This window comes from Capricornis sumatraensis, chromosome 21 (assembly GCF_032405125.1).
Source record: "Capricornis sumatraensis isolate serow.1 chromosome 21, serow.2, whole genome shotgun sequence".
In the NCBI taxonomy this organism is placed as follows: domain Eukaryota; kingdom Metazoa; phylum Chordata; class Mammalia; order Artiodactyla; family Bovidae; genus Capricornis; species Capricornis sumatraensis.
Window position 1 is genome coordinate 31916155 of NC_091089.1, and position 18843 is coordinate 31934997.

Sequence of the window (18843 nt, forward strand, 5' to 3'; positions counted from 1 at the left end):
AACTCCAGGAGTTGGTGATGGACAGGGAGGCCTGGCGTGCTGTGATTCATGGGGTCGCAAAGAGTCAGACACGACTGAGTGACTGAAATGAACTGAACTGAACTGAACACAGAATTTACATGTAGGTTAGAATTTCATCAATGTCTTTTTTTGAAGGCATTTTTTTAAATTAAAATAAAATGTTTATTTCTTGTTGGCTGTGCTGTGTCTCCGTTGCTATGCACTAGCTTTTCTCTAGTTCAGCGAGTAGAGGCTACCTCTAGTTGTGGTGCACGAGTTACTCACTGCAGTGGCTTCTCTTGTTGCAGAATATGGGCTCTAGGACACATGGGCTTTGGTATTTGCAGCTCAGTAATTGTGGTGCCTGGGCTTAACTGCCCTGAGTCATGTGGAAGCTTCCTGGAGCAGGAATTGAACCCTTCCCCTACATTGGCAGATGGATTCCAGACTACTGGACATGCACGGAAGTCTAGAATTTCATCATTGTCTTAGAAGGGGAAAAAGCATCGAGGATTTGGAGTCCAGAGAAAGAAGAACCTCAGTGTCAGTCATTTAGAAATTTGGGCACTTCCAGATTCAGAGGCACCTGGTTTTCTATCACTATCAATAATTGAGTTGTAAGCAGTAATATAGTGTGGAACTGAGTGGGAACAGAAAGGGAGGGTTCATTTCAGTTCAGTCTCTCAGTCATATCCAACTCTTTGTGACTCCATGGAATGGAGCACACCAGGCTTCCCTGTCCATCACTAACTTTCAGAGCTTGCTCAAACTCGTGTCCACCGAATTGGCAATGCCATCCAACCATCTGGTCTTCTGTTAACCCCTTCTCCTACCTTCAATCTTTTCCAGCATCAGGGTCTTTTCTAATGAGAAATGGAGAGGGAGGGTGAATATTTGTATATCCTGGTCATAGTTTTTTCAACAAGAAATAGTACATGCCTAATACATGCAGATTCTGAGGTTTTCTGATTTGAAAGGGCTGCCGGCCATCTTCAGCCTCCCTGTCTAGTTAACTAGACACAGTTGGATTTCCAGCAGCTGCAGCCCTGCAGGTTATGTCTTCCCTGTTGGGCAGGGTTGTTTCATGCTTAAAATGATTGTGGTTCTTCGCTTCAAAAGGACTTGCTTTGTAAAGCACATTTGCAGGAAAGGGAAGGACTGCACCATGGAGCTATACTCATTAGAACCAGCCTTTCTATTTTTTTGAAGACAGCAAATGTTGCAAAAATTCTGTTTAGAGCAGGGCATGTAGTCTTATTCTGCATCTGTGGAGCAGGGGAACCAGCTGACCCCATCAGGAAACAAACAGAAAGCGGAGGTAAATTTCCTCGTTAGACTTGAAAATCCCTTAAAGGTGCTTAAAAAATGTAAAGTAACTCTGAGATCTGAATGACCTTATGCTTATGTAGAGCAGATGCCCATGGAGCCCCAGAAGGTCAAGGCCAAAGATCCTTCGACTCTGAAAGCATAGATGTGGGTCTATGTGGTTCTGACAAGGTAAAGGGAGACCACTTTGAATTTTTTTTTTCAGATTCTCAAAGAGCCTATGGCTCAAAAAACAAACACAAAAATAAAAAACCTCATACCCCTCTCATTTATGTGATCCAATGTCCTAGAACAGCTATGACTTGCTCAAGACCCACATCTGAAGTGGTTTATTGAAATCCATGTTCATACTTTTCTATCAAACCACTTTCCAAGGCTTCAACTAATCTTGAAAAATTTGTCTTTTCCTTACACAAACTTTTTGCTTTAAAGCACCACATTTGAATTGCTTTTCATAGACACATAAAAACCCTTCCAGGGAGCTAGGTGAGGTGGGTCTATGGGATGCCCCATCTACATTTCCACCAGAGTGATCATGCTTTTATCTATTTTATATGGTGTAATTCTGAATAAGATTTATTTTGGGGGAAAAATTCAGTGCTTCTAAAATAAGAACTGTTTCTTATGGTTCTTATTTGGACAACTATTTGTCTAAAATGACAAATATGGATTGGAGGCCACCATGTTAACACAGCCTGGTAGTCTAAACGATGAAAATTTCTCACAGTTGTGCAACACCCAATTGCATAATGAAATATCAGAGCTGTGAATAAATGAGGGTCTTGGGTTTTGGAAACCCCCAAATCCTGAAAGGGTTTTGGAAACTGGAAAACATCTTCCTGCGGGATTTATGTCAAAACAAACTCTTTAACATCTTGTCTACTCATCCTGTTCTGTGATTTTTTTTTTTTTAGGTGATTTTTATAATGTGAGATGCTGAGTTCACTTTATGGTGGAAAGCTTATCCCTGATTTCAGAAACTTTTCAAAATAGAATTTCTGATAAAACTTCTTTGCTTATAAAAATAGTATTGTAAGATAAAAAGGGAATTCTCTGGTAGCCCAGTGGCTAAGAATCTGCCTTCCAATGCAGGGGACATGTGTTCGATCCCTGGTCTGGAAACTAGGACCCTACATGCCTGGGGCCACTAAGCCACAGGCCACAACTATTGAGCCCGTGCACCCTGGGGCCATGTGACACAACTGGGGAAGCCCACTTGCCACGACTAAAACCCAACACAGACATGTACATTAACAAATATTCTAAAAAAGAAGAGAAAAGGTCCTTGGCAACATCTTTCCTTACATATGATAACTGAGAAAATTATGGAATAAATTTATCACTTTTCAAGTAAAATGAGACAAAATGTCATAGTGACTTTTTGAATGGTCTTTCTTAAGTTGTCCAAATAAATAATAACCTGTTAGCAATAGAAGATGCTCTTCTTTCATTCTTCCTTCTCATTCCCAAACTTTCTATTCTATTGGTATTAAGCCTTACTCATAAGTCAGAATTACAGCTAAATATAAGACCTATGATGGTTTCCCTGTTGGCCAATGCAGGAGATGTGAGTTTGATCCCTGGATTTCCCCTGTAGAAGGAAATGACTACCCACTCCAGTATTCTTGCCTGGGAAATCCCTCGGACAAAGGAGCCTGGTGAGTATAGTCCATAGGGTCACAAAAGAGTCAGACACGACTTAGCAACTGAACAACAACAAGGTCCTAAGAAAAACTTCTATAAGACCAAGAAGACCCTGGCTTACATATTTTATACCAGTTCATGTTTAATTCAAGCCCTATTTATTTCTTTATGTATCTATGTATCATTTATCTATCAAAAAGTAATTGCCAAGTTTTGTAAAACACTAACTTATTTCCTCCTCAGTGGCCCAGCTTATAGTAAGATGGGGTGAAAAAGTCCAGTTTTTTAGACATAAAATGAATTCTGGCTAAGGAAGTAGTTTTTAAATCCTTTCGTGTGTTGGAAGTAGAAGAAAGAAAGACAAATTCCACAGGACATCTGTGATTATCTCAAAAGTTTCCGAGAAAGCACTTGGCATACCATCGTAACTACATACTTCTCAAGCATGCTATACATGTACTGGGATCATTCTCATGGATAAGATTTACTTCAATACACTAAGCTATAGTGCAATGGGGACCCAGAAAATATTTACACTGTCTACCATACGCTGAAGGAAATATGGAACTTGGCTGGAAGGACAAGCACTTGGGACTTCAAGGAATTCTGAAACACTTGAAAGCCTGCAGGTAAGTACCTCTTAAGAGCTGGCGAGCATCAAAGGATCATTAATTATCCTCTTCACTGTTGTTTTTCTTTGACAAGCATCTCAAATCTCATGGGGGAAACAGTGGGACAGGCTGAATACAATGTTCTCAGTGAACCAAGGAGGAAGAACAAAAGAGAAAGTAGAATTTGGGCAGTTTTCAATACATCAAGTAACTCTGTAGTTATCTCAGATTGCAAAGCGCCTGAAAGGACTGGGGTTAAAATAGAAGAGCAATTGTCTTGAAGGCGATGACAGCAACCAGAATAGTCAGGGCCTTACTATACTCGGCTCGGAGAAGTAGTGCCAAGTCTATTAAATCTTCTCATACACCTGAGGGAAATGTGTTTCTTCAGTGATATTTCTCCAGGGAACCAAGCAAAGTGACAAAGAGAAAGGGAACATACCTCCCATGGACATGTATAAGTAAGAAGAACTGGCACTATTTAGTTTTCAACTTATATTTACTTCAACAGTGGAATTAACTTTGATACAGAAATAAAAGATGAGTGGGAATATGAATGAACAATTGTTTTATTAATTCATTCTTTTAATCATTCATCATTTACTTTCTACTGAGCAAAAATGCTGTGTTGAAGCCCCTGATGTGGGTGTGGTGCATGGTTGCGTGCTAAGTCGCTTCAGTCATGTCTGACTCTTTGCAACCCTGTGGACGGTGGCCTACCAGGCTCCTCTGTCCATGGGATTCTCTAGGCAAGAATGTTGGAGTGGTTTCCATGCTCTCCTCCAGGGGATCTTCCCTACCCAGGAATCCAACCTGCATCTCTTATGTCTTTTGCATTGGCAGGCGTATTCTTTAGCCACCTGGGAAGCCCGGTGGATGTTGTGGGTAAACGTAAAAGATAAAAGTGCCTATCCTCAAGGAGTTTACAAAATTAGCTATTTGGAGGTGAAAGTGAATATTTGGGAAAATGGAGTCCTTAGAATAGGATGACTGTTGCTTTCAGGCTTAGCATGTTTACAATAGGGAGCCATAGGAATAAGTTCATGGTACTGCTTAATGATGCTGAGAGGACTGATGCTGAAGTTGAAGCTCCAATACTTTGGCCACCTGATGTGAAGAACAGACTCCTTAGAAAAGACCCTGATAATGAGAAAGATTGAAGCCAGGAGGAGAAGAGGACGACAGAGGATGAGATGGCTGGATGGCATCACTGACTCAACGGACATGAGTTTGAGCAAACTCCGGGAGTTGGTGATGGACAGGGAGGCCTGCAGGCGTGCTGCAGTCCATGGGGTCACAAACAGTCAAACGTGATTGAGAGACTGAACTGAACTACTTAATGACACATCACAGCTCTGGAGTTTGGATGGTACTGCCTGAAGATTGAGGGAAGGTGCTGAGTAAGTTGTATTTCATCCAATAACAAAGTTTGTGGTATTCTTTTGTTGCCTGAAGCAAGAAGTGTGATTTTCAACATAGCATCAGCTTTTAATCACCTCATATTTGCAAGAGAGGTTAACAAAGTTGAAAAGATTTGATATTTATCTTTTTTGACATATTGCCTATAAAATTCTCAATGTCATACTTGCAGCTTGAAACCTTATATTCAATCACAGTAGTGAAATAAGATCTATAGGAGCTTTATCAGAAAAGGCAATGGCACCCCACTCCAGTACTTTGCCTGGAAAATCCCATGTGCCTGGTAGGCTGCAGTCCATGGGGTCGCGAAGAGTCGGACATGACTGAGCGACTTCACTTTCACTTTTCACTTTCATGCACTGGAGAAGGAAGTGGCAACCCACTCCAGTGTTCTTGCCTGGAGAATCCCAGGGACGGGGGAGCCTGGTGGCTGCCATCTATGGGGTCACACAGAGTCGGACACGACTGAAGTGACTTAGCAGCAGCAGCAGGAGCTTTATACTGTGTATCTCCTATGCTTACTCATGTTTCTTCCATAATGTATCTCTATATTAATTGATCTTCTACCAAATTATATCCCTGGAGAAGGAAATGGCAACCCATTCCAGTATTCTTGCTTGGAGAATCCCATGGACGGAGGAGCCTGGGAGGCTATATTCCATGGGGTTGCAAAGAGTCAGACATGACTGAGCAACTAACACACAAACACACCAAGTTATATAGACGTTCTCTGTGTGATTCTATACAAGTGAATTTAGTGGAGGCTAATTGTATAAGACAAAATTGAAGGATAAGGCAAAATAACGATGACTTTTGGAAGGTAGGGTTAAGGTCCAGAACAAAGCAAGTGTGGTTGTTTGTTGATATGATCAAAGCTGAGGCACCAGATAAGAAGTCATTCTCTGACTCTAAGGGGGAGACCATCACGTGGGCTGGTTAACAGTTAGTGATGAACTTAGGCTCAAAATCAGGGTCCAGCCAGAAAGAATCTAGACATTCAAAATATTGATACTGTGGTAGATAGGCTACCAGTTCTGGGGATGAACATCTTAAGACTGACAATGAAATTTGGATATTAACTTATTCTAAACTGACAGTTCAGTTCAGTCACTCAGTTGTGTCCGACTCTTTGCAACCCCATGGACTGCAACAAGCCAGGCTTCCCTGTCCATCTGACACCTGTAATTAAACTGAGGATCTTTACTTCTCTATCTGTATTTAGTTTGTATTCTTAAGAATGTTTGGAGCTTCCAGATGGCACTGGTGCTAAAGAATCCATCTGCCAATGCAGGAGACTTGGGTTTGATCTCTGGCTCGGGAGATCCGCTGAAGTAGGAAATGGCACCCCACTCTAATATTCTTGCCTGGAAAATTTCAAGGACAGAGGAGCCAGAAGGGCTACAGTCCATGAGGCTGCAAAGAGTCGGATACAACTGAAGGACTGAGGACAAGAATGTTTGACACTCCTGCAACCAGAACAAATAGAAAGAAAGAAAGAAAAACACATACAATAAAAGAGAACTATTTCTGAATAAAATAAACCTAAACACACACATTCAAAAATGTTCAAATTTTAGCTGAGAAGAATGATGAAAAAAAAAGACTTTGTGCTCTAGAGACTGTGAGCCACAACTCCTGAAGCCGGAGCTCTAGAGCTTGTGCTCTGTAACAAAAGAAGCCCCCAGGCTTCAGTGAGAAAACTGGGCACCACAATGAAGAGTAACCCCCGCTTCCCATAGCTAGAGGAAGCCCAGACACAGCAGCGAAGACTCAGTGCAGCCAAAGATGAATAAATAGAAAACAAAGACTCCTGCCTCAAAATACTATGATCTTTTTTTTTCAATTATGAGCCGGGGGAAAATCTCATAGTTAAAACATCTGGGTAAAATTCATACAAAGGGAAAAAATCAGATTGGTTTTCTGTCTCCCTGCAGTTGGAGATAGCAAGGAAAACAGAAACCTAGGGGGAATGTTATGCAAAAGTTATACAAAAAATTGGTACCCAGAAGCTTTAGCTATGGAGGCAAAGGCAAGGCATTCTTTCAGGAAATTTTCCAGGAAAATGAAGACCTGCCATAGCTAAAGGACACAAGAATCCAAAGTAAAGATTCAGAGTTCTAAAAGAAATGATTTTGAATGACATTTAAATTAGTGAAAAATAAAATTAGGTTGAATACCAAAAGCAGTTCTTGTAAATACTGAAAATTCCAGATCATAATAAAAGGAATATGAGGCTATTACCAGGTTTCATAAATATGTCCTAAATACCTTGATTTATACTGGCAGTATCAAAAAAGACTTTCATACTTGACTTTGAGTTCTGATACTATAAGTTCTTCAAAAGTATGCATATATGAAGGTTTGCAGAACCAAGAGTATAAATATTTCAAAATCCTTAGACAATAATGCAAATCTCTAAAAACAAAGAAAAATCACAGTTCACATAACAAAAGACAAAATATAAAAAAATGAAAGAAGAGTATATCATTAACCAAATATAAGACTTCAGATTTAAGATTAGACATCAATACTCTAAGAATAAATAGCTTAGAATTTCACAGTGCTAAGTTGCTTTAGGCATGTCCAACTCTTTGCGATCCCATGGACTGCAGCCCACCAGGCTCCTCTGTCCATGTGATTCTCTAGGCAAGAATCCTGGAGTGGGTTGCCATGGCCTCCTTCAGGGCATCTTCCCAACCCAGAAATCAAACCCGCATCTTTTAGGTCTCCTGCCTTGGCAGGTGGATTCTTTACCACTAGCGCCACCTGGGCATGTCATAATAAAAGACAAAAGTTATTAGGATACGGAAATAAATTCTAACCAAAGTTTCTTACACGTAGAAAGGAAGTGAAATAACACAAAACATTTAACAATGTAAAAACAGAGAAAGATTTATACCAAATATAAAAGGAGAAATTCTAGCTAGTTATTGGTTGGGTTTGGTGTGGATGAAAATAATTGGTTTTAAAGAAGTAACTAAGAATCTCTGCCTATTCAGGATAACTTAACTTTTAGGTATAGATAGGTCTGAAACATGAGGAGCCTACTTTCTTTGTAGGAATGCTTGGAATAAAATTCATTATGTGACTATACTTATAAATCAAGATGTGCATTCCATGTTGCTTCAGTCATGTTCGACTCTGAGACCCTATGGACTATAGCCCACCCGGTTCCTCTGTCCATGGGATTCTCCAAGTAAGAACACTGGAGCAGGTTGCCATGGCCCCCTCCAGGGGATCGTCCCCATCCAGGAATCAAACCTGTGTCTCTTAGGTCTCTTGCATTGGCAGACTGATTCTTTACTAGTGCCACCTGAGAAGCCCAACTCAAGATATATTTTATTGAGTGGTGTGTTCACTCAGGGGAGCCTAGAACTGCTATAAGCTACCAAAAACTACCAGTTGATTTCATTCTGGTGGTTTTTATATTTGAAGCATATATAATTTTGAATCCTCATAAATGTATAAAGATTTGCATGCCCACATACAAATACATACCCACAATGCACTGGGCACACTAATGTTAAAAAAATAAATTATCCACAGTGAATTTGCCTACCTAATCTGTTGTCACACATTCATTTCCTGTGAAAGCTACCTTCCCTGATTTAAATCATCTAAAGAAACTTTGACAGCTTTCCAAGCAATTTCTCTACAGAGACATAAATGATGTTTTTTCCCCCTTTTCTTTCTGCCAATTTCTGCTTTTTAATAGGTACAAATGATTAAAAGCAAAGCTGTTATTGACAGAGAAATACTAAAAACCCAGAGACAACAAGAAGAAGCATTAATTATCTTTTTTAAAAGGGTATATAAGAGTTAGATAGTACATGCAGGAATAGGTACATTTTTAATTGGAATTATTGCTATCATTGTAGTGGCACAGGGGTTGAGGTGGTGCTGAATAAGTGAATTTTAATTCTAAATTAACCAACTGGGTCAGATGGACAGGTGCAGCTGACCATTAATTTCATCCTTAGGGAGAGTAAAGGACAAGAAGTCAAAGAGTAAAAAGAATAAACAATAAAGGATTGCCGGTCTTTTAGTTGCTAGGACAAAAACCCTCCCTACCCACTTAATTTTCCGGACCAATAGAGGATGCGCTAGGACTTTTGAAAGTAAATCCTTATGTCTTTTAAGAAATCTCTTCTTATGAAAATGAAACACTCATACTTGTTTTATAATGAAGTTATGTGACTGGTTTGGAGATGTGTGTTTTAAATGTATTCAGGAGTAGTGTGCACATTTTGATCATTTATGCTGAATCAGTCAGTCATGTCCTGCTCTTCGAGACCCTTTGGACTGTAGCCTGCCAGGCTCCCCTGCCTATGGGATTCCCCAGGCAAGAATACTGGAGCGGGTTGCCATTTCCTCCTCCAGGACCTTTCTGACCTAGGAATTCATCCCACGCCTCCTGTGTCTCATGCATGGCAGACTCTTTACCACTGAGCCACTGGGGAAGTCCTTTAAGGATGTGATTGAATCAGATCACAGACCCATAGCTTTGGTTTTTCTCATGGGCTGTGAAAAAAGTTTCAGCATATTTAATCCATCAGCCTCTTCCTCCACCCAGTAACACGTGTTAGGATCTAGACTACATCTTCGCATATTTTTCTCCACATATAGGGTTTCTATTGTTATTGTCTGCCTTTAAAAAAATCATATTCTCTGTATCTTGCTTTTTTTGCTTGAAAATACCTCTTGAAAATTCTCAGCTCAGTTCAGTTCTGTTGCTGTTCATGTCTGACTCTTCACGACCCCATGAACTGCAACACACCAGGCCTCCCTGTCCATCACCAACTCCCAGAGTTCACCCAAACTCATGTCCATCAAGTCGGTGATGCCATCCAGCCATCTCATCCTCTGTCGTCCCTCCCAGCAACAGAGTCGTTTCCAATGAGTCAACTCTTCGCATGAGGTGGGCAAAGTACTGGAGTTTCAGCTTTAGCATCATTCCTTCCAAAGAACACCCAGGACTGATCTCCGTTAGAATGGACTGGTTGGATCTCCTTGCAGTCCAAGGGACTCTCAAGAGTCTTCTCCAACACCACAGTTCAAAAGCATCAATCCTTTGGTGCTCAGCTTTCTTCACAGTCCAACTCTCACATCCATACATGACCATAGGAAAAACCATAGCCTTGACTAGACGGACTTTGTTGTCTCTGCTTTTGAATATGCTATCTAGGTTGGTCATAACTTTCCTTCCAAGGACTAAGCGTCTTTTAATTTCATGGCTGCAATCACCGTCTGCAGTGATTTTGGAGCCCCCCAAAATAAAGTCTGACACTGCGGGGGGCGCTCTCCAGAAAGAGAGAGGCAGTGGAACTTCCCTCAGCAAAGCCAAGGGGGTCCCAAGGAGAAGTAAGCCTGCTGTCCGCCAACCCAGCCCCTCTGCTGAGCGAGAGACAATCAGACACAACAAGGGTTCCGTCTGAGCACTTCCGCTTTATTGCCACAAACTCTTGGTTTATATAGGCAAGCAGGGGGTTTTGCGAGGGACTTTCCATAGTTGCACCAATCACGTTAAAGGTCAAATCATCATGTGCCATAGTTGCACCAATCACGTTAAAGGTCAAATCGTAATATGCCGTAGTTTCACCAATCATGTTAAAGGTCAAATCGTCATGTGCATTCATTATAACAGGAGTCTATGGTGCTCACGCACTGTCCACTTGCACGGAAATCAAGAGAGCCAATCAAAAACTTTAACATAGACCACACCCCTATCTCTTCCACCAGGCGCCATCTTAGTTTCCTACCGCAAAGCTAACCCATCTCTTTTAAGGTTTCCCATTTAGGGCCCCACATGACACTGTTTCCACTGTTTCCCCATCTATTTCCCATGAAGTGATGGGACCGGATGCCATGATCTTAATTTTCTGAATGTTGAGAAAATTCCTCAAATTACTGTAACTCTAATTCATTCTTTTTAGTAGCTGCATATTATTCCCTATGGATATAGCAATGTTATTCAATCATCCTCCTTAAATACTTCTATCTCTCTTAGGATTTTCTTTCTGGGAACAAATTGCTAGCTCAAAAGACCTGCCTATTATTAATTTTGTGAAATGTTGCTAGACTGATTTCCAAAAAGTGCCAGCACCTCATAGTACCATGATACTATTTTCTCACTCTCTCATAATATATGTTCTTAGTCTTTCATGGTTTGAGACTCTGATGGGTGTAAAGCGGAAAAAAAGTGAAACTGTTAGTCACTCAGTCACGTCCAGCTCTTTGCAACCTCATGCACTGTAGCCTGCCAGGATCCTCTGTCCATGGCATGCTCCAGGCAGAATACTGGAGTAGGTAGCCAGCCATTCCTTTCTCCTGGGGATCTTTCTGACCCAGGGGTCGAAAGTAGGTCTCCTGCATTGCAGGCAGATTCTTTACTGTCTGAGCCAACAGGGATGGGTGTAAAAAGATATTTAATTCCTTTGGTTTACTTTCTCCATAAGTGATTATGAGCTGCTTTTTATATATATTTAGTCATCAAAATTGCCTGTCAATTGTTTTTAATATTCCACTTGTTTACTTTCTTGTCAATATAAGAAATAATACTCTTGCAAATCTATTTATTAGTCCTGCGGCTACCTGCTTTACCTAATTATTTTTCAAAGCATATCATTTATTGATTAACTTTGCTTTTGATATTATTCCTCTGTATCTATTGTCTTTTATGTTTTTCCAAGTTTTTCAATGGAATAAGAATGTATTTTATATTCTCTTTCTGGAATTTATTATTTTATTTTTATATTAAAATTTTATCTGGAAATTGCAATCATATGATTTCCAGTTTTACTTTCTTCTAGGTGGTTGGACAATTGTGTCATTATTAAATACTGTGCTTAATTGAAATGCCACATATCTCCTGTTATTACACTTAATAAATAAATATGTGATTAATGAGCTACACTTCTGGATTTTTTTAGATGAACTTTTATTATTTATTTCTAATATTATTGGATTATGATTAGACATAGAGACTTATAAAATATCAACTTTTGAGGAACTGTTAGGATTTTCTTTATGACCAAATATACTATTTTGTAAATCTTCATGGACAGTGAAAATTATGCATTCTCTGTTAGAAATATATGAAGGTCTCTCTATATGGTTACCAATCATGTCTACTGATTTTATTAGTCAACTGAGGCTGCAGGATGTCCAGTGGGTCAATGGAAACTGGGACCTGGAGCTCAGAAGAGAGACTGGAAGAAAAAAATAATTCACAAGTATGTAAATGGTATTTTAAGCCAGTGAAACTAGGTGGGATTTCTCAGGAAGGAAATTTAGTGTGAGAGCGAAAGAAGATTTGTATTAGATCTGTGGAAATCAGTGACCCTCCTGGGATGTGGAAGGAGAGAAAACAGAGGAGAAGCTTGAGAAAGATATCATTTCTATGGGCATGTGAAATATTATAGAAGAATAAGATGGGGAAAAATCCATTCTTTTTTAATACTAGGAATTGAGCATTTTATAAATTCTGCTCTTTAAAAATAATATTTATTTGTATTGTAATTTAGTTTATACAATATATATTCATAACTTATTCAGTTAAATGAAAGAGGAATAGGCAACAATCCCAAATTTAAACTTTGTAATTATATTTATATTATGACTTTTTGGTCTATAAATATATTAATATTAGTTATTTATAATAAATGCAAATTTTTCCATTTCACTAGTAAGCCTGTTTTAATCTCATATATTTTGTATTTCACATAGGAAACCAGGGTTAGTCAATATTTCCACGTAGAAATACTTTTCAAGGAGGATGTAGATACATGGAATTTCTTATACATTGCTGGCAGGAGTGTAATTTGGTGTTATCTCCTTAAGTTAAGCATTCAATTTACTGTGACTCAGCAAATTCCAGTTTAGAGGAAACCTCCATTAAAGAGAAAATCTTACACATTTACAAAGGAAACATACACACACACAAAAAAATCCATAATACTATTTCCAATAATAAAAACTGGAAGCAGCTCAAAAGCTCTTTTATTGGAAAATGGATTAATAAAGTGCATATTCACACAATAAAATATTATCCATAAAGTAAATGGACTATAGAAATAAGTGACACCATCAAAAATCATAGCAATATAATATTATAGGAAGAAAATGAGTTCCCAAAGATTATAGGTAGCATGCTATCCTTTTTGTAACATTAAAAAGAACTAGAACAACCTAACAAATGATACATAGAAAAGCAAAAAATTATTTTCAAAGGAAAGTTAGGAAATGATCAGAATTCTGGATGATGACTACCTTGCATTGCAGAGCTAACAGGGATGTACTGTTGGAGGAATCATGTAATTAGATGTCAGTTACAGACTGGTTTCAAATAGGAAAAAGAGTACGTCAAGGCTGTATATTGTCACCCTGCTTATTTAACTTATATGCAGAGTACATCATGAGAAACGCTGGACTGGAAGAAACACAAGCTGGAAACAAGATTGCCGGGAGAAATATCAATAACCTCAGATATGCAGATGACACCACCCTTATGGCAGAAAGTGAAGAGGAGCTAATAAGCCTCTTGATGAAAGTGAAAGTGGAGAGCGAAAATGTTGACTTAAAGCTCAACATTCAGAAACGAAGATCATGGCATCCGGTCCCATCACTTCATGGGAAATAGATAGGGAAAAAGTGGAAACAGTGTCAGACTTTATTTTTTGGGGCTCCAAAATCACTGCAGATGGTGACTGCAGGCATGAAATTAAAAGACACTTACTCCTTGGAAGAAAAGTTATGACCAACCTAGATAATATATTCAAAAGCAGAGACATTACTTTGCCAACTAAGGTCTGTCTAGTCAATGCTATGGTTTTTCCTGTGGTCATGTATGGATGTGAGTTGGACTGTGAAGAAAGCTGAGCACCGAAGAATTGATGCTTTTGAACTGTGGTGTTGGAGAAGACTCTTGAGAGTCCCTTGGACTGCAAGGAGATCCAACCAGTCCATTCTGAAGATCAGTCCTGCGTGTTCTTTGGAAGGAATAATGCTAAAGCTGAAACTCCAGTACTTTGGCCACCTCATGCGAAGAGTTGACTCATTGGAAAAGACTTTGATGCTGGGAGGGATTGGGGGCAGGAGGAGAAGGCGATGACAGAGGATGAGATGGCTGGATGGCATCACTGACTTGATGGACGTGAGTCTGAGTGAACTCCGGGAGTTGGTGATGGACAGGAAGGCCTGGTGTGCCGTGATTCATGGGTTCGCAAAGAGTCGGACACAACTGAGTGACTGAACTGAACTGATGCTCTTTTGTTTTGGGGTGGTGAATTAGCAGGTGTTTATTACATTATTCAGAAAACACTAATTGAATAACTAACCAATAAAAGTGAGATGAATATGGATCAATGATATCAATGTCATGGCACAAAGATACAATTCATCCAATGCTGTGCATCTGAGTTTGAAAGGGTAAAAATTATTTAAAGATATGGTTTGCAATTGAAGCATAAGGAAAAGTTGCTAATAATTCTCTGTTGTGGTGACTAGATAGTGCTACACATTTTTTTTAAGTTATGAAAGTACGACAACACATTTACAGGAGACTTTGAAAATACAGAGAGAATTTGAGTATCATTTCACTATATTTACAGTTATTTTTTAAGTAGATAAGATTGTTAGTTGGAGTTTCAACATCAAACTCTCAAAAATTAATAGAATGAATGTATGGAAAAGCAGAACGATGAAGTAGACCAGAAAAGCACTGTAAACCAATCCAATGTAAGATTTTTACTATTTTCACAGAACAGCAGGGTACAAATTATATTCAAGTTCACGTAAACTATAAAGTAGGAGATACTGGAACATATCCAGGGACATAAAACAAGTTGCAAAAATGTCATTGTATAAAGGTATTGAAATCATACAAAGTCTCTTCTCTTATCACTGTGGAATTATGTTAGAAATCAATATCAAAAGATATTTGAAAATAACCCACATATTTTCAAGTGCAATGTGACATTTACCAAGAGAAATCTTTGATTTAGCCATTGAAAGCCTCAATAATTTTAGAACACTGAAAAAACACAGAGGGTGATTGCAGAGAAGAAAGCATTTAAATGAGAAATAAGTATCAAAATGAGAAATTAATATCAAGCATACTTTGATATATTTGTATTTGATGGTGTATTCAATGATGTATTTGATGTATTTGGAAATTTATAAACTTTCACTGGGCATGATGTGAGACTGGAAAAAATAAGTCCTGTTCATAAACGTTACCTTTTTCAGATGCAGAATTATTCTTTTTAAATATTCTGTGTTGAAATCTAATACAGAAATCATTTTCTTCATTACCTGTTTGTATAAGTTCAGGATGAGTTCATTTCAATTTGATATATTTTTCTCTTTAGATAGGAATCTGTTCTTGTGGCTTAGAAAATATTGTTATAAACTGTAAATCCTGAATCTTTCAAGGAATATTCTGCTTGCTAGTTTCCTTTGCCTTTTTTTTTCTTCTTTTCTGTACAACTACAGCAGGAACAATATATTTTCATGCCCTCTCATACTTGACACTTTAGTTAATTGACCAACATTGTAGGGAATCATTTTGATAACCATGGCCACTAACCTTGTATTTTGACTATTAGCCTCTGAATTCCCATGTAGTATTAATACTTGGAGATTACAAACCTTTTTTTAGCAGCTGTGTATTTTTGTTCACCTTTTTATTCAGCACTCTACACAGGGTGAAATCCTTGTGTGTTTATAGCATAGTGTAAATAAGGAAGCGTTCCAATCAGGATGCTATTGTATTTCAATAGGCATGTTATATTCATTTATGTTGAGGAGTTCCACTTACATCACCAGGAGGGTTTATCCTTTGTTGATAGTCATTTTGCTAGATTGAAAGCTTTTCTGTGTTTTATTTTTAAATTATCCACATACTTCACATTTGTTTTCTTTGAAAACTTGATTCCCTAAAACAGAGTACCACTTGGCAGTTATTTTGCATGTTAACTATGTTGATGCCATTGGAAATAAGGCTAAATTGTTTTTATTATAATACAAAGACATTAATATATTTTGTATTCAAGATTCTTTTCTTTGGATATGTTAATGTTCATTTTATATCCACCAGTAGAGGACTTCCCTGGTGGCTCAGATGGTAAAGAATCTTCCTGCAATGTGGGAAACCTGGGTTTGATCCCTAGGTCAGGAATATTCCCTGGGAGAAGGGAAGGGAAGCCCACTTCAGTATTCTTGCCTGAAGAATTCCATGGACAGAAGAGCCTGGCAGGCTACAGTCCATGGGGCTGTAGAATCAGACATGACTGAGTGACTAATACTTTCATTTTCACCTTTCTTTCATGCACCAGTAGGCCCTTACTGATTATTAGAATTAAAAAGTTCTTCAAAACTTGTTGAATATCCACTTGCCTGATCCTTTATAATATCCCTCTGTTGTGTCAGACTCTTCCCTGAGTACCCTGACACCAGGGCACTTCCCTAGCCGTCCAGTGGCCAAGACTCTCTACTCCCAATGCAATGGATTTGGGTTTGATCCCTGGTCAGATCGCACATGATCTCACATGCCACGACTAAGAGTTTTCCACAGGCCGCAACTGAAGATCCTGCATGCAAAAACGAAGATCGAGGATCTCGTGTGCTGCAACTAAGACCCAGTGCAGTCAAATAGATAAAAAAAAAATTTTTTTTAAATCCTGCCACCAAATGGTTAATAGATGGCAAAAAAGATTTGGTCTAGCTCTATAGCAGTGTGTACTTTTATTAAAGTTCTTACAATAACAATCATATCATAGTAGTAGTGTTAGTCATTCAGTCGTATCAGACTCTTTTTGATCCCATTGACCACAATCCAGAGACCAGAATCCTCTGTCCACAAGATTGTCCTTGCAAGACTGCTGGAATGGGTAGCCATTCTCTTCCCCAGGTAATCTTCCCAACCCAGGGACTGAAACTGGGTCTCTCACATTGCAAGCAGACTCTTTACCAAAAAAAAAAAAATCATATCATACCTATTGTTAAATAATATTGACTGTCATCTGTATGTGCCTTTTTCATTATATGAATAATGGTTCAAACCTTCATAGAAAAACTGAGGACTGCTCAAATCCTCAAGAAGCAATGTCTAATTAGCAAGGTTAATTTATGTTCATAGTTATAGTCATAGCAATGAGTGTAGTCCCCAAGGCTTATAAAAATGCATTTTAATAAATTTATTGAAGGCAATGCCTGTCCTGTCTTCCACATTATTCAGCAGATCAACGCTTTCCTTGTGTGCCTTGCCCAAGCAATACAGAGACAGGAATTCAAGGGAAAGTCAATTATTTGGGAAGTACAAGAAACACCAGCAAAGAAATAGGAAAGTAATACAGGGAAGGGAATTGGCCTGTTACCATCTTGTGAAACAAACTTAATCCTTCAGGGAATCTTTGGGAATTGTTGAGATGTATGCTTCAGAAATATCCTGCTAGGTGGGTCAAGAGAGTTGAGGTATTTATACACCCACATTGCCATTTATTGGTTGAGGGCTGCTCCTCTGAATGTTAAGTCCTTGACACTTCTGATCTGTGAGCCCTAGAACAGAGCAGCCTTCCCCAAAAGCCTTCAAACACATATTTCCCAATACTGGTATGTGGAAGTCCTGCTTTCTGAAGAAATAGGACTGAAGTTTCTGGCTGGGCATTGATAGCAGCTGCTATAGCTTCTTTATTATCATCAGAATCAGGTTCCATGTATTTTTTAGCTCTTGAATCATTCTTTTAATCCATCCTCATCAAAGATCCATTTTGCTATGATAAAGAACTACTTCTTTCGCCTTTTGGGGGAGAGATGGAATTGAAAAGCTTCTTTTAGAAAGGTCATGTTCCTTAAAATAAAAAGACTTAGTAAATTTGAAGTCTTTGAGGATTTAGCTTGCCTTACAATTTCAAGATTGCCTCCTATGGTCATGCAAGGCAATATTTATTTCCATCTGTGCAACTATCAATGTGTTCAGTTGGTAACTGCACTTTTATTTTGCTGAACATTTAAAGAATAATTGGGTAGGATTTTCTCCCTTCTCTAACCCACATGCAGATACTAGTATGCAGAGTGGAAATTGTAATGACAGTGAATTCAAACAAGCCAACTGTACAGTGTCATTAAGAAGCTCTTTGGGTTTAGCTGAAGATAACAAAGGCCAAAATAGATGTGTTCAATGATGTCCCCAAAGTTCTTTTTGGTAAATCTGGATAGTACAAAAGCATATAAATAAGAAAATAAAAATCATCTAGTCACCCATAGTTTTACTTTTTAATAATGACTACTATTATCATTTGTCATATTTACTTTCATTCTTTTTTCCTATGCTAATTTTTACATCATTAAAATTATATGCATCAGTACTTTTGTCGTTTTATAACAAAATTCATTTCTCTGAATTCAATTCAATTCAGTTCAGTCACTCAGTCATGTCCGACTCTTCACGACCCCATGAACTGCAGCATGCCAGGCCTCCCTGTCCATCACCAACTCCCAGAGTTCACTCAGACTCACGTCCATCGAGTTGGTGATGCCATCGAGCCATCTCATCCTCATTCGTTCCCTTCTCCTCCTGCCCCCAATCCCTCCGAGCATCAGAGTCTTTTCCAATGAGACAACACTTCACATGAGGTGGCCAAAGTATTGGAGATTCAGCTTTAATATCATTCCTTCCAAAGAAATCTCAGGGCTGATCTCCTTTAGAATGGACTGGTTGGATCTCCTTGCAGTCCAAGGGACTCTCAAGAGTCTTCTCAACACCACAGTTCAAAAGCATCAATTCTTCGGCGTTCAGCTTTCTTCACAGTCCAACTCTCACATCCATACATGACCACTGGAAAAC